At 40.3% G+C, this 12,946-nt stretch overlaps 1 protein-coding gene across 1 annotated transcript in view; it reads left to right on the forward strand.

The window, feature by feature from the left end:
* Positions 1-12,946, forward strand: part of LOC131230337 (ubiquitin-conjugating enzyme E2-23 kDa-like) — a 47,628-nt gene that overhangs the window by 17,829 nt on the left and 16,853 nt on the right. The gene's annotated exons all lie outside the window — the stretch shown is intronic.

Consider the following 12,946-nt stretch of genomic DNA (forward strand, 5'->3'; position numbering starts at 1 on the left):
AGCATGCACTCTGGTATTTCTGTGATAAAAACTCACACGTTGGTTCCAATCTTTACACAATAGATATTTCTGATCTATTGTCTTCTAATCTTGAGTAAGGATTTTATCTGGTAGTTATTTAAGTTATTTAGGTCATATATATATATGAGGAAACAACATTGTGTTAAAAAAAAACCCGCAAAGCAGAAAAGAATAGTAGGCAACAAGAAGAGAAGGACAGCTACAGCGCAGCAATAGCTGCTCCCACATGAGGAACCCAGCCCAACATTAGATTAATGATCTTCCAAATCATGGCGTCGACGGAAGAGTGTCTATCCTGAAAGCATCAGTTGTTCTGTTCCTTCCAAATGATCCAAAAAACGGCCAAAATGAGCAGCCGCCAAGCTAATTTCCCCTCTCTTGATCCTACACCATGCCAGGCCCACAGGAGAGCAACCAGCCAACCACCGACTCTGGCATTACCCAGGCCACATGCATAGCAGAGAAAAAGAACTCCTAAACTGTCTGAGCAACGAGGCAGTGAATAAACAAATGGTCAATAGACCTTGCATCCTTCATGCACATCAAACATATATTTAGCAAAATTAAGGATCTGCGTTGCAAATTATCTATCGTTAAGATTCTTTTTCTCCCAACTAGCCAAACAAAAACTGCTACTCTTGGATGAGCCCTATAGAACCAGTGGTGGAAAGGGTGAGATGGCGTTGTGGAACATATTGCATAAAATTGCGAGCAGACTATGAATCTCTTGGAAGGGTGGGCTCTCCAATTCAAGCAATCATCGTTCGACGATGGGACCAAGAACTTCAACAAATCTAGCAGAGTGATAAAATTAGCTATCCCAACATCATTCATGTTCTTGCGACAAGGGGTGCTCCACACAACCGCATTACCCTCGAAAGAGTAACAACTGGCCATTGAAATAAAGCGGTCCAGGCAAGAAGAGCCAATATGGGAAAGAGCTCCTGAAAAGCTGTATCGCCGCACCAAATGTTCACCCAGAAGCGGATGCAAGAACCATTCCCAAACGCAAAGGCAACCCTGCTTTAAACTAGATGTTCAGTCGTCGCGACCCCCTTCCATATATCTAATGCTCGATATAACGACGACCGTTTGACATACCAACCGCCCTCAACCACTCCATATTTGGAGGCAATAACTTCCCTCCACATCCTCCCCTCTTTGGTGTCAAATCTCCAATGCCATTTTCCGAGAAGAGTGAGATTCATATCGCGCAAACTTTTAATCCCCGTACTCCCTCAGACACAGGTTTGCAAACCTCTCCCCAGTCGAGAAGAAGGAACTTCTTCCCCACATTGGTCCATTTCCAGAAGAAGTCCTATCTCAGCCTTTCTAGTCTATCGACCGCCTTGACCGGGCATTTGAAGAGCGACATGAAGCATATCGGCATGTTCGATACAACAACTTTAATAAGAGTAAGTCTTCCCTTATAGGAAATATATCTGCACTGCCATGTCGAAAGCTTCCTCTCGATCCTTTCAATAACCTTGTACCATAGATGAATCAATGTCTTCCCAATACACAAGGGCATGCCTAGATATGTAGGAGGAAAGGTGCCCATCTTACAACTGAAGACCCTAGCAAAGCATAGAAGATCCTCTTGCGGGACATGAACCCCTAGCATCTCACTCTTGTCGATGTTAACCATTAATCTTGACACTGCTTCAAAACAAATAATGACCTTTCGAAGATTGTCAACTAATGTTGTATCCGCATCACAAAATAACAAGGTGTCATCGGCATACTGCAAGGTACTAAAAGTCTGACCATCATCCGCCACAATGAAGTCGTTGACAAAATTGACTGCCTCTGCTTTGTACATCATTTTGCTAAATGCCTCCCCAATAACCACAGAGAGATAAGGAGAGAGGGGATCCCCTTGTTTAAGGTCGTGAGAAGCCTTGAAGAAACCGTGGGGAGAACCGTTGACCATAACAAAAAATGAAGCAATCTGAATATAGGATCTAATCCAACTCCACCTGTCTCCAAAGTCCAAATGATGCAACATATAATCCAAAAAGCCCCAATAGACGTGATCGTTCACCTTCTCCAGATTCAACTTGTACACCAATCTAGGCTTTCGCTATCTATGTTTGGACAAACACCCCTTTGTTCTTTGATATCACCTTAGATAAGGCTCTATGGAAATGCAACGCAGGTAATCTAGCAAGGATCTTATAGGGCCCCCCTATAAGACTGATTGGTTGAAAGTCTTTTAAGTTGCTCTGCGCAATCGGTCTTGGGAATAAGAACAATGAATGATGCTCCTAACTCCATAGACAATCTACTGCGCTCGTGGAATTTGACCACGAAGTCCATGATGTCAGAGCGAAGAGCGTGCCAGAATAATTGGAAGAAGGCCATAGGAAAACCATTTGATTCGGGAACCTTTTCCCCAAACATGGAGTCTAATGCCGCTTTGACTTGACCGAAAAAAAGCTTCAAGGGATGCAGCTTTTGCTTCCGATATAGAATCAAACTCTAAATTATCGAGCCGCGGTCTATGCTAGTTTTCCGCAGAGAGCAAAGATTTATAGAAGGAGACGATAGAGCCACAAATTTTCGCCGTATCAGTAATTTTGTCACCGTTTATAACCAAGCTGGAAATTCGGTTATATCACGCCTGAGCACTAGCAATGTTATGAAAGTAACGTGTGTTTTTATCCCCCTCCTTGAGCCACACTTGCCTAGACCTTTGCCTCCACTTGATTTCATCTTCCTTTGCTTTACTAGCATAGGACTGAGACATGGTAGTCCTTTTAATCCTTCCTCCGAGAGGCTACCTGCTTCTTCTAACAAATCTAACTCATGGATTTCTTTGGCCATCTCCTCAAACTCAGCCTCCCGAGCCCTAAGAACCTCCTTTTTCCATAATCTGAGCTATTCTTTCATCATTCTTAGCTTCTCGAAAAGGCGAAAACCAACAAATCCTTCTAACTTAAAATACTTCCACCAATCGACAATTAGACCCTCAATCTCCATCCACGCCAACTCAAATCTAAGAGGTCTTGGGCCTCAATTCTCTTGAGGGACTTACAAAATAATAGGCCGATGATCTGAGACCGTGCGAGGCAACCCCCATTGAGTGACCAATGGAAATTTATCAACCCAATCTGCATAAACTAAAAATTTGTCCAAACGGGTGAGGATAGCATTTTGCTGGCCATTTGTCCCCGTGAAATTAGCCCCCCTGAAGAGGAAGGTCGACGAGCTCATGCTTAGAAACCTAGTCTGCAAAGGTCTTCATACTGTGAGTGACGTGGCCCCCAATCGATTTCTTGTGAAGAAAGCGGACCACATTGAAATCCCCACCAATGCACCATAGTTCGTCCCATCTGCTCCCGACGACATCCAGCTCGAGCCAAAGACAATCCCTATCAGTGGGAGTATAAGGACCATAGACCCCTGTAAATACCCATTGAAAACCTGTGGCAACCTCGCTGAACATAAGAGATAAAGAAAAACTCCGCTGCAAGAAATCTAATTTCTTCCACAGATCTATGTTCCAGGCAACAAGGATACTTCCTCCTGTTCCATCTGCATGAACCGAAATCCAATCTTTATTTGATATGCCCCACAAAGAATCTAAGGTACCTCTATCAATGTGAAGCAGCTTTGTTGCTCGCAAGGTGACAATATTGACATTAGTCTTCTTACATAACCTTTTCACCTGAGCTCGCTTCTCACTTCATCTCAAACCCCTGATATTCCAAGATAGAATGATCATTGATAACTGGTCTTACCCAATCTTGCCAGCATGTAGAACTCACCAATAACTTTCCAACGACTTATTATACGCGCGAAACGGACAATCAGTCACAAAGTTATGGCATCGGAAGCTATAGTGTGTGCTAGACCCTTGGATCAAACTTTCTAGCCCGAATATTTTTCAATCTTGACCATCCATGAGATCGACCTTAACTTTGTCCTACATCATACCCCTCCATTTGAAAAATTGGACTCGTTTTCATATTTAGAAGACCTGGCTTTTTAACGTATCTTCTTTTGCTTTGATACTAACTCATGCTAAAGGTCTACACGTCAAATCAATTTTTTCTTCATATATTAAACTTTACAAAATGAAATCTTACCTTCGTTTTCTTTGCATTCCTTCTCATCCGGTGCATTGATCTCCACCTCGTTTGTAATAATGAATTTGTGACCATAGATCGCTAGAGTGTTGATTGTATCTTCCTTTGCCACTCAACGTTCATTGACCATATTATTGTCGTCGTTACTATTGACTTTCGATATACACACTTTGTTTGTTGTTGAGAAGGTAAATGGTGTCAATCATCATGGAGTGTGACACAATGATCATAAAAGCATCCATCACCTTGGCCATCGTGTTATCCATATGTGTCGATCCGTCGCTTCCTTTTGTTGATCCATCCATCAATGGATGTTTTGATTCAATTGGAACCTTTTATTTGCCAATTACGAATCCATTAGTTGATCCATTCATGGACCATCAAGTCAATGGTGGATTCATCAAAGGCACCCCTTCATCTGCATGGGTGCACTCTTCTTTGTTATCTTTAAGAGGCACTCCATCTGCATAAGTCCACTCTTTTTGCTCGTCTTCTAATTGGTCGAACGACATTTGGCTGCCAAGTTAACCTCGCCTGCATAGGGTTGCAGGCTATAATTTGCCATGGGTGTTATGCTTTTTGGATGTCAAACTAGTTGACTGTGAGCCTCTTCGATGATCATGGTTTGTTTGTTGTCACAAATATGCTTGCAATCCATGGCCTCAATCAAACAATCAATCCCTGCTCGTATCTCTTGATTCGTACAATAGAATTCTTGATAAAAGGCCATGAACTCCACACTAATCAATGTTCGATTCCTTGAAGCATCATCCACAGGATTGTTGTTGCCCGATTCGCTATTGGATACCATGACCTAAGGAAAGCCCTCTCTCTAATACCAATTGGCACAACGACTCTGACATCAACCGGTGTAGCGACTTTGATACCAAATAACATAGCGGGGCGTGGAGAAAGAGGAGATTACAGTCTTCTTCTCAAAACAAGCCCTTGAATCCACAAGGAGAGAAATCTCTAAAAAATGAGAAATAAAAGTGATATTATTGATGCAAAGTCTGTTTACAAAATCCTTTCATCTGACTTAAATAAGCCCTAAATCCTAAATTCATAATTTTCTCGAAATAGTTAAAGTTTCCTAAAATAGTAAATTTACTAAAAATGCTAAATGACTTCTAAATTGATTCAAACTCTTTGTCACGATTGAAACAAGTACTTTAAGCATAACTGGACTTTCCTAAAAATAACAAAAACCGTAATTGACTAAAAACAGTTAAATTTTACTTAAAACTCAAAATTAACTCTTAAAACAACCTGATTTTACAAAATTGTTCAAGGGCCAATGGCCTTTGGAATTTGGTAGCATGTAGAACTCATCGATAGCTTTCCTGTGGCGTATTATATGCGTGAAACGATAACCGGTTGCAAAGTTATGGCCGCTGACAGCTATAGCACGCATTGGACCCTTAGATTTGAACTTTCTAGCCCAAATTCTTTCAATCATGACCATCCATGAGATTGACCTTGACTTTGTCCTACATCGCTTCACCCTCTACTTTATAATGTGGCAATCAGGCTGCAGTTCATATTGACACTAATTCGGTCTTTCAGGATAGGATCAAACCTATTGAGGATGATTAACACTTCATTTGATGGAACGTTGCCTCCAAGTTATTGTGTACTCTACATTCACTTGGATAATCTACTCATTGACATTCCTATCAAGGCTTCACTTATTGCCTGTAGTCCTGCGGTGTAATGTATGGTGATTAGGATTAAGTTAATATAGATAAGAGCTATGGGTGAGTGGGGGGGAACTCACAACCCATCATTTTTTTCCCCCCTTCTTCTTTCTCTTTTCTTCCTTTCCCTTTCCCTCTTTCTATTCTTTTTTCTTATTGGTAAACAGATGCCAGATAGTTAGATATTATGGGTTAATAACAACCCGTTGGGCTCCCAAGCTTGGCCCACAACTTTGGTGGGCTTCTGAAGTTGAGCCCAAGCCCAGTCCATGGGTTTAACGTAAAGCCCAAAGAGGCCCAACATGGGATGGGCCTTCAAAGCCCCTTAGTTTACCATCCCATTGACAACCCTACTTTTGTGGTCTTAGACTAGGTTTCTCGGCCACTTAATGCTACTGAAGCGGATTTACCAATTCTACAAGATCCCATGTTCTTGTTGAAGGAGTCCATTGAGGAAGCTATACCCAAGACGTGCCAAACGATCGCTGTATACCTGTTTGTAAAGATTTAGGGGCTTGTCAGGTGCGGTAGTTGCCATAAAATCTGATAGGAGAGCCCTATCCTTTTCATTTCTAGCTGTAGATGAAGGAAGGCAATTTGGAAACAATGCCTATCCTTTTCCCTGCTTATGTTGGACACTTCGATGAAACCAAATGGCCAACTTTTTGTATTTCATTTCTTCAAAGATTTTTTTATTTTTATTTTTAAAAGGAGAAAAGATACGTATTTTGGACTTGCATATACAACAAACCAATAGCTACACATTGTAATTGAATGATTCCTTCTAATGCATACTTGGAAATGATAATATGATGAAGACGTCTCTATCATAACATGCTAGAGTGCCCTCACACTGTACACATGGTTGCAGGGTTGTGACTGTCCAGTAGTAGGTCCTAACCATGGCTAAGAAACCACATTGGAATGATGATCCTATATATGAGTGGTGTATTTTGAGTCGAGAAAAGGAAAACATAGTTAATGGCTTAAAAGACAACCTGAATGAGTGGGCTCACAAAATCTGACAATCTACACGATCTTGGGACCTTCGCACATCTGAAGATGGACGGTGAATCAACGAGAGGCCCACCTAACCACTACGGGAGTGGAGAGGTCTAATCACCCCTCTAATTCTACGGTTAAAATGGCCCTGGAATATGATCAATGATTTAGATTGTATATGGGATGGGCCAGATATACAGAATCTGTGTGCATTAACTCTTTTCCTCCTTTTCTCTTTAGGATACCTCTCAGATGCAATGCCTTTATAAGGGATTTCCCTGTCTTTATAGAATGAGGGATCAAGAGATGAGGGATGAGTTGGATGGGATAAGGCTTATCCATATTTGATCTAACCTCTCCTGTATCTCTCCCTCATCCAAATTCGAAGTTCAAATTTATTTTGAATTTGAAAATATGAAACAAAGTCTTGAGTGAGAGAAATAGCGGGAAATATGTCTGGGACCTACCCACTAGTGATTGCCCACAAGTGGGCCCCATGGGCCCATATCTAACATGACTAACATCCAAGAAGGAAAAGCGAGGGATGTAATGGCTAGGATTGTCAAACCAGTTTAATTTTTGTACCATGGGACATCCCTATTAGAGTTGATTGAGTGGGTGGTTGAGAGCTGTTGTGGTTATCTCCTACAAGTTGAAAACAAAGGAAAAGGCCTTTTCTTCAAAATTTAGGTCCATGAGTTTCTTGTAAAATAGCTTCTTTCCCTTAAGGGAAAGGCCTTTTCTTCAAAATTTAGGTCCATAACTTTTTTGTAAAATAGCCTCTTTCCCTTAAGGGAAAGTTGTCTCCATGAAACTTTTATTTCCCTGTTAATCTTCTCACGTTGGATAGATATGGTAAGTTACATAGGCTTATCAAGGGCTTCTCGACCTAGATGTCTCTTTACTTGTGCGAAAGACTTGACATGACGTGCCAAGAGATTCTTCGCACCTTATCATCGAGCATGCACACTCGCACATGCAAGGGCATAGGGCACAAGGGCACTTGAGGTGCATTTTGCATTATGTATCCTTGCCTGGAAATTATTGTGAAGTAAATAGTAGATGATGGAAGAGACGAAAAATGCTAGCTTGAGTTGTTGATCACACCTGTTTTAGGGATTTTTTTATATGGCTGCCTATATTTTGGTCTATGAATCGAAAAATGCTTACTTTTCAACTATTTTCAAAAAACTTTTAAAGTTTTCACCATTAGACAACAAACCGCCTATCGCTAGAAAGGCATACAGAAAGTCAGAAACCCTTTGGTATTTTTGTTTTAATGAAAATGCCCGAGGTTAAACTCCCCACCTACGATGGTAAAATAGCATTTACCATGAAGGTGCAGCCAAAGTCATGGCCAAGAACATGCCAACAGGTGTAATGACCTAAATGAACTGCTTGGTGGGCCCATTGGGCATCCCTTGGGGCTGCTGGTATCCTCTCTATGCCAGTTCAGCCCGGCTTGAGCTTCCGTTGCACTTGGGCATTGCTATTGTAGTAGCAACCGTAACCAAGCTTCTGAGCCCAAAGGATCTTCTTCTCCTCCTGGTGACGAATTTCACATATGGTGGGCGGAGGAAAGTCCTTTGTGGTGTGGATAGTACGAGTACTTTGTTTCATAATCCAAATTGAAAGGCATAAGTGAAGCACAAGGAGGCATCATGCAATGTTGGGCCTATGACTGGGGTCCATGATTTAGTCATCCAAACGGTTAATATTATAGGCCACACTAAAGATACCCACTAGATGGGAGAAGCACAACCCTTGTGGCAATCAAATAGATGGTAATTAAAAAAGAAATGAAGCATGATCATTCAACAAAAAAAGGGGACTGAATATTCTATGGTCAAGATTTCCCAGTTTGGGGACTTTTAGGTGCAGGGAGCATCCACAACGGTGTCAATCGTACCAATAGTTTGGATGATAAAAAAGTAGGCCCCACTTGTACAAAATAGCAAGAAGTGGGAAGAATACCTTGGGATGATGACTAGATAAGATGGTGGAAGCCATGGATGCATGTGTGGTGTTGGTGGCGGTGGTTCTTATCTCATGCACTTTGTAGATTGCCTTGTTTGTTTTGGAGTTGTAGAGAGGAGAGGAGGATGCTCTGCTATTTATTAGTTGCTTTAGAACAGTGGGAGATGAAATCGTCCACTGTTGGCACTTTCATGGGGCCCACTAGGATGCCTTTGTGACATCCACTCCATCCATTAGATTCGTGAGGTCATGGAAGGGTGGCAGCCCAAAAAATGGGTAGATCCAAAACTGAGATGGTCCACTTCATAAGAAACAGTGGGAAATGGAATCACCCACTGTTGATGCCTTCGTGAGGCCCCCGTGATGCCTTTGTGACATCTACTCCATCCATTAGATTCGCTAGCTCATGGAAGGGTGGGAACCCAAAAAATAGGCAGATCCAAAACTCAGGTGGACCATCCCATCGGGAATGGTGGGAATATAATCGCCCACTGTTTATACCTTCGTGGGGTTCCGAATGATGCCTTTGTTACATCCACTCTATCCATTAGATTTGCGAGCTCATGAAAGGACTCAACTCCAAAAACTAGTTACATACAACACTTAGGTAGGTCACCCCGCAAGAAATGGTGTGGGATGCAAATGCCCCCCATTGATACGTTCATGGGACCCACCATCTTTATGTTCCCTCCAACCTGTTCATAAGGCGATGCCCACAAGAACGAAGTCAAAAAATAAATATCATCCTCATCCAAAACTTGTGGGTTATATACTAAAGTTTCAATGGTATGTATTCAGTTCCACTGTTTCATGTGATATGGCCCACGCAAGTTTTGGATATGGCTAGTTTTTGCGCTCACATCCTTCTATAAGCTCGCGAAAATGATGGATGGAATGGATGTTACAAGGACATTACCATAGGTCACACCAAACTTTCACTTACCCGATTTAATGTGTGTTACATGCAATGGGATAAAACAATGAAAACAATGGTTAAAGAGAAGTAAGATTGTCTTTTTAGCTGCTAATGATTCTTTTTGTTAATGATCTGTTAATTAAAGTCAATGTAGGTGGCTTTTGTTCATATATGAAAAAAGGTTAGCGGTTTTTTGGAAATAGTTTAAAAGTATGCGTTTTTCGGTCTATGAACCAAAATATAGGCAGCCATATGGACAAATCTCATTTTAATTTTTTTAAATTTTTTTTTTTTAAATTGTCACACTTTCCTTGGGGCACGTTTGGATACATGGAATCCATGGGAGAAATAAGGGAGGGGGGGAACCAATAACTATCCAATGTTGATTTCCATGAGAACTATCGAAACATGGATTTCAATTTTGAGGATTGTTGGGTGGAGTCCAACCTTTCTTTACTATCTAGACAACATAAATCGTCACATCAAAGAAACACCATTTACCTTTTTAGTCATGGAATCCATGGTCCAAACATGGGCTTAGATTGTAAATGCTCCCATATTGGAATCCCCCCCAAATAATAATAATAATTAATTTAAAAAAATGCTAGCCTTAGTTGCCCTCACATCAGACTTAACTATAGTTTCGAACGGGTTACCACCAAATTTGCCTCTCAGTTAAATCAGGCACCAAGGACACAGCCCGGGGCCCTGAACACTTCCATACAAGCAACACAAAAAAGGTTAAGCTTTTGGTTCTACAATGTAAGAAATATAAACACCAAGGTAGGCATGTGTTGATCGGAAATCACAGGGTATTGAGGCATAGAAATGGATGTTTGGGTAAAATCTCCAACTCAGGCCCTACATTTATGAATTTTGAGTGGGTGTTGTTAGGTGACTATTTAGATGCTTTGAATGGGTGCAGTCTGTTTGTAGGTATGGTAAGGTGTCTTTTCATCCAAATCAGGGAATGTTGATCGTTTGAAACTTGAAGCGTAATGTTAAACACGGAGGGGTCAGCCATGCTCAACTCTCAACCTATGATCGGCATGTTTACTTGGTGTGAAGTGGTTCCGAAGTCATTGACTCGGTCTTTAAATTGAATCAACTTGGCCACAATCATGTAGTCTAGTAAGAAAGGCTCCTCAAGTTCCTGCGATGATGTGTGCATGCAAAGTGCACCTCAAGTGCCATTGCATCTATGTTCTGGCACCTGCATGGGTGTGCACATTCATGATCTCGGGGTGCAGAGCACCCTTAGCTCATGCTAAGCCTTCTACACATGCAAACCAAAAGGAAAACATGAAGAAGACCTTTGTAAGCCTATAGAACTTCTCATATATGTCCAGCATAGGACTAAATATTGTGAGGGAAATGAAAGTTTCAAAGAGACCTATTCATATAAAGATAAAAAGGCATTGAGAGAGGTGCAAATGGAAGAAGGGGAACATTGGAATGTCAAGGAAATTTTTGGTGAAGTCGAATGATTGGCAAAATTTTATTTTGACCTAACAAAGTTAATATTAACTATGCTATATACATATGATTGTCTAAAATAGTTGTGCCTGAGCACTGCAGTCTCTATGTCTACATTTCCTCTTTTAAGTTCAACCATAGACCTATGAAAATGTTGCTTCACTATTACAAAGCAAAGATATAGCAAGCATTGCTTAGGTGATAAAGGAATCTCTAATGACAAGTTTCTTTTGTAGCGGCTTCTCTTCTTTTGTATTTTTTGTCTTGTTTTGTTTTTTTTTTTTTCGTCTCTCTTCTTTTGTATAGTTTGTTTGTCTTTCTTTTCTTTGGCCTTTGGTCTTAATAAATTGCATCATCTTTTAAAAAAAAAAGTTTCTTGGTCTACTTTTGGCTTGCCAGCAAGAAAATAATATGCGATTTTAGGATTTCTAGTCATGGTAGAATTTCCAAAAATCATGTACTGACACTCATGTGGATATAAGAGCTATAAGTTTCTGATGCAATGAAAAGGAGCCCTATTTCATGATTTTTGGAATTCTCCTAATAGTAGAAATTCCAAAATTTTTTTCTTCACTCTTGAAATGGCCATGAGCCAAATGTAACCCTAGTTAGTTTGCTTCTTTGTGAACCATAACTAATTGATGTAGAACGTGTCATAGAGACATTCCTAGCATGGTTGGGCCAAAAGAAGGTGGACCGTAAATTGATCATAACTTTTGATCTGGGTATCATTACGGGACGCGTAACCTATCAATCTTTACTGAAACGGGCCATCCGAGGTGAACCGACCCACAAAGTGGGCCGCATCTGTCCATTTCGTTGGAAAACGCGCGCTCTCAGCTCAAAAACGAACTTTTAGAGAAAAATTACAATTTTTAGTAATTCCGAATTTTTTAATATTTTCTTATTTTTAGAGCTTCTTCTTTTCAGGAATAACTTGTAATCATGTTAGGACTCTTCTTGCAAAAGTTTATTTGAATTTTTATTTTTAGAAATTAGGTTTTAGAAGAGTTTTATTAGAACTAGAATTTTTTATTAGAGTTAGGATTTTGCTATTTTTGGTAATTACGATTTTATTTTATTTTATTTTTTAAATGGTGTAACATGGACACATGGAGATCAAACATCAATCAATTTATTACTAATTTTCTATAATTAATCTATTTTCTTATTTTTCCTTGTGGATTTGAGGCATCTCTGTGAGGAGTCTAGAGAAATTTCGTGGATTCGGAATAGTTATCCCCCCTGAGGAAGACGGTGCTCGACCTCACGTCCTTCCTTGCATCACTAATTTAATAAACTTTCATGGGGAATGAGTTGTGTATGTTTATTGCTCAAATGTCTGAGATACCTCAACTCCACCGGATGTAAACACCGACACACTAGTGGACTTAGATTAATTAGAATCATTATCCAACTTTCATTGATATACCCTTGTATGTAATGCCATCCATAATCCATTGAGTTCTTTAAATATCTTATTACCTTAGACATATCATTCCAATGTTCATGATTGGGTACTAGTAAACATGCTTAATCCTCTCACATCAAATGCAATATCGAGCCCAGCATGGTTCTTTGCATGCATGAAAGTGCCAATTAGACCAGCATATTGCAATTGAGATACTCATTTTTTATTAGTTTGATTCTTGGATCAAAAGATGTAGAAATAGGTTCTATTGTCTAAGCATCCAAACTTTTTCTTATTATCTTTTTATGTAGTAAAATTATGTCAAGGCCAACTCATTCGCATTTCTCACTATTTT

Source organism: Magnolia sinica, chromosome 17, assembly GCF_029962835.1.
Source record: "Magnolia sinica isolate HGM2019 chromosome 17, MsV1, whole genome shotgun sequence".
Lineage (NCBI taxonomy): Eukaryota > Viridiplantae > Streptophyta > Magnoliopsida > Magnoliales > Magnoliaceae > Magnolia > Magnolia sinica.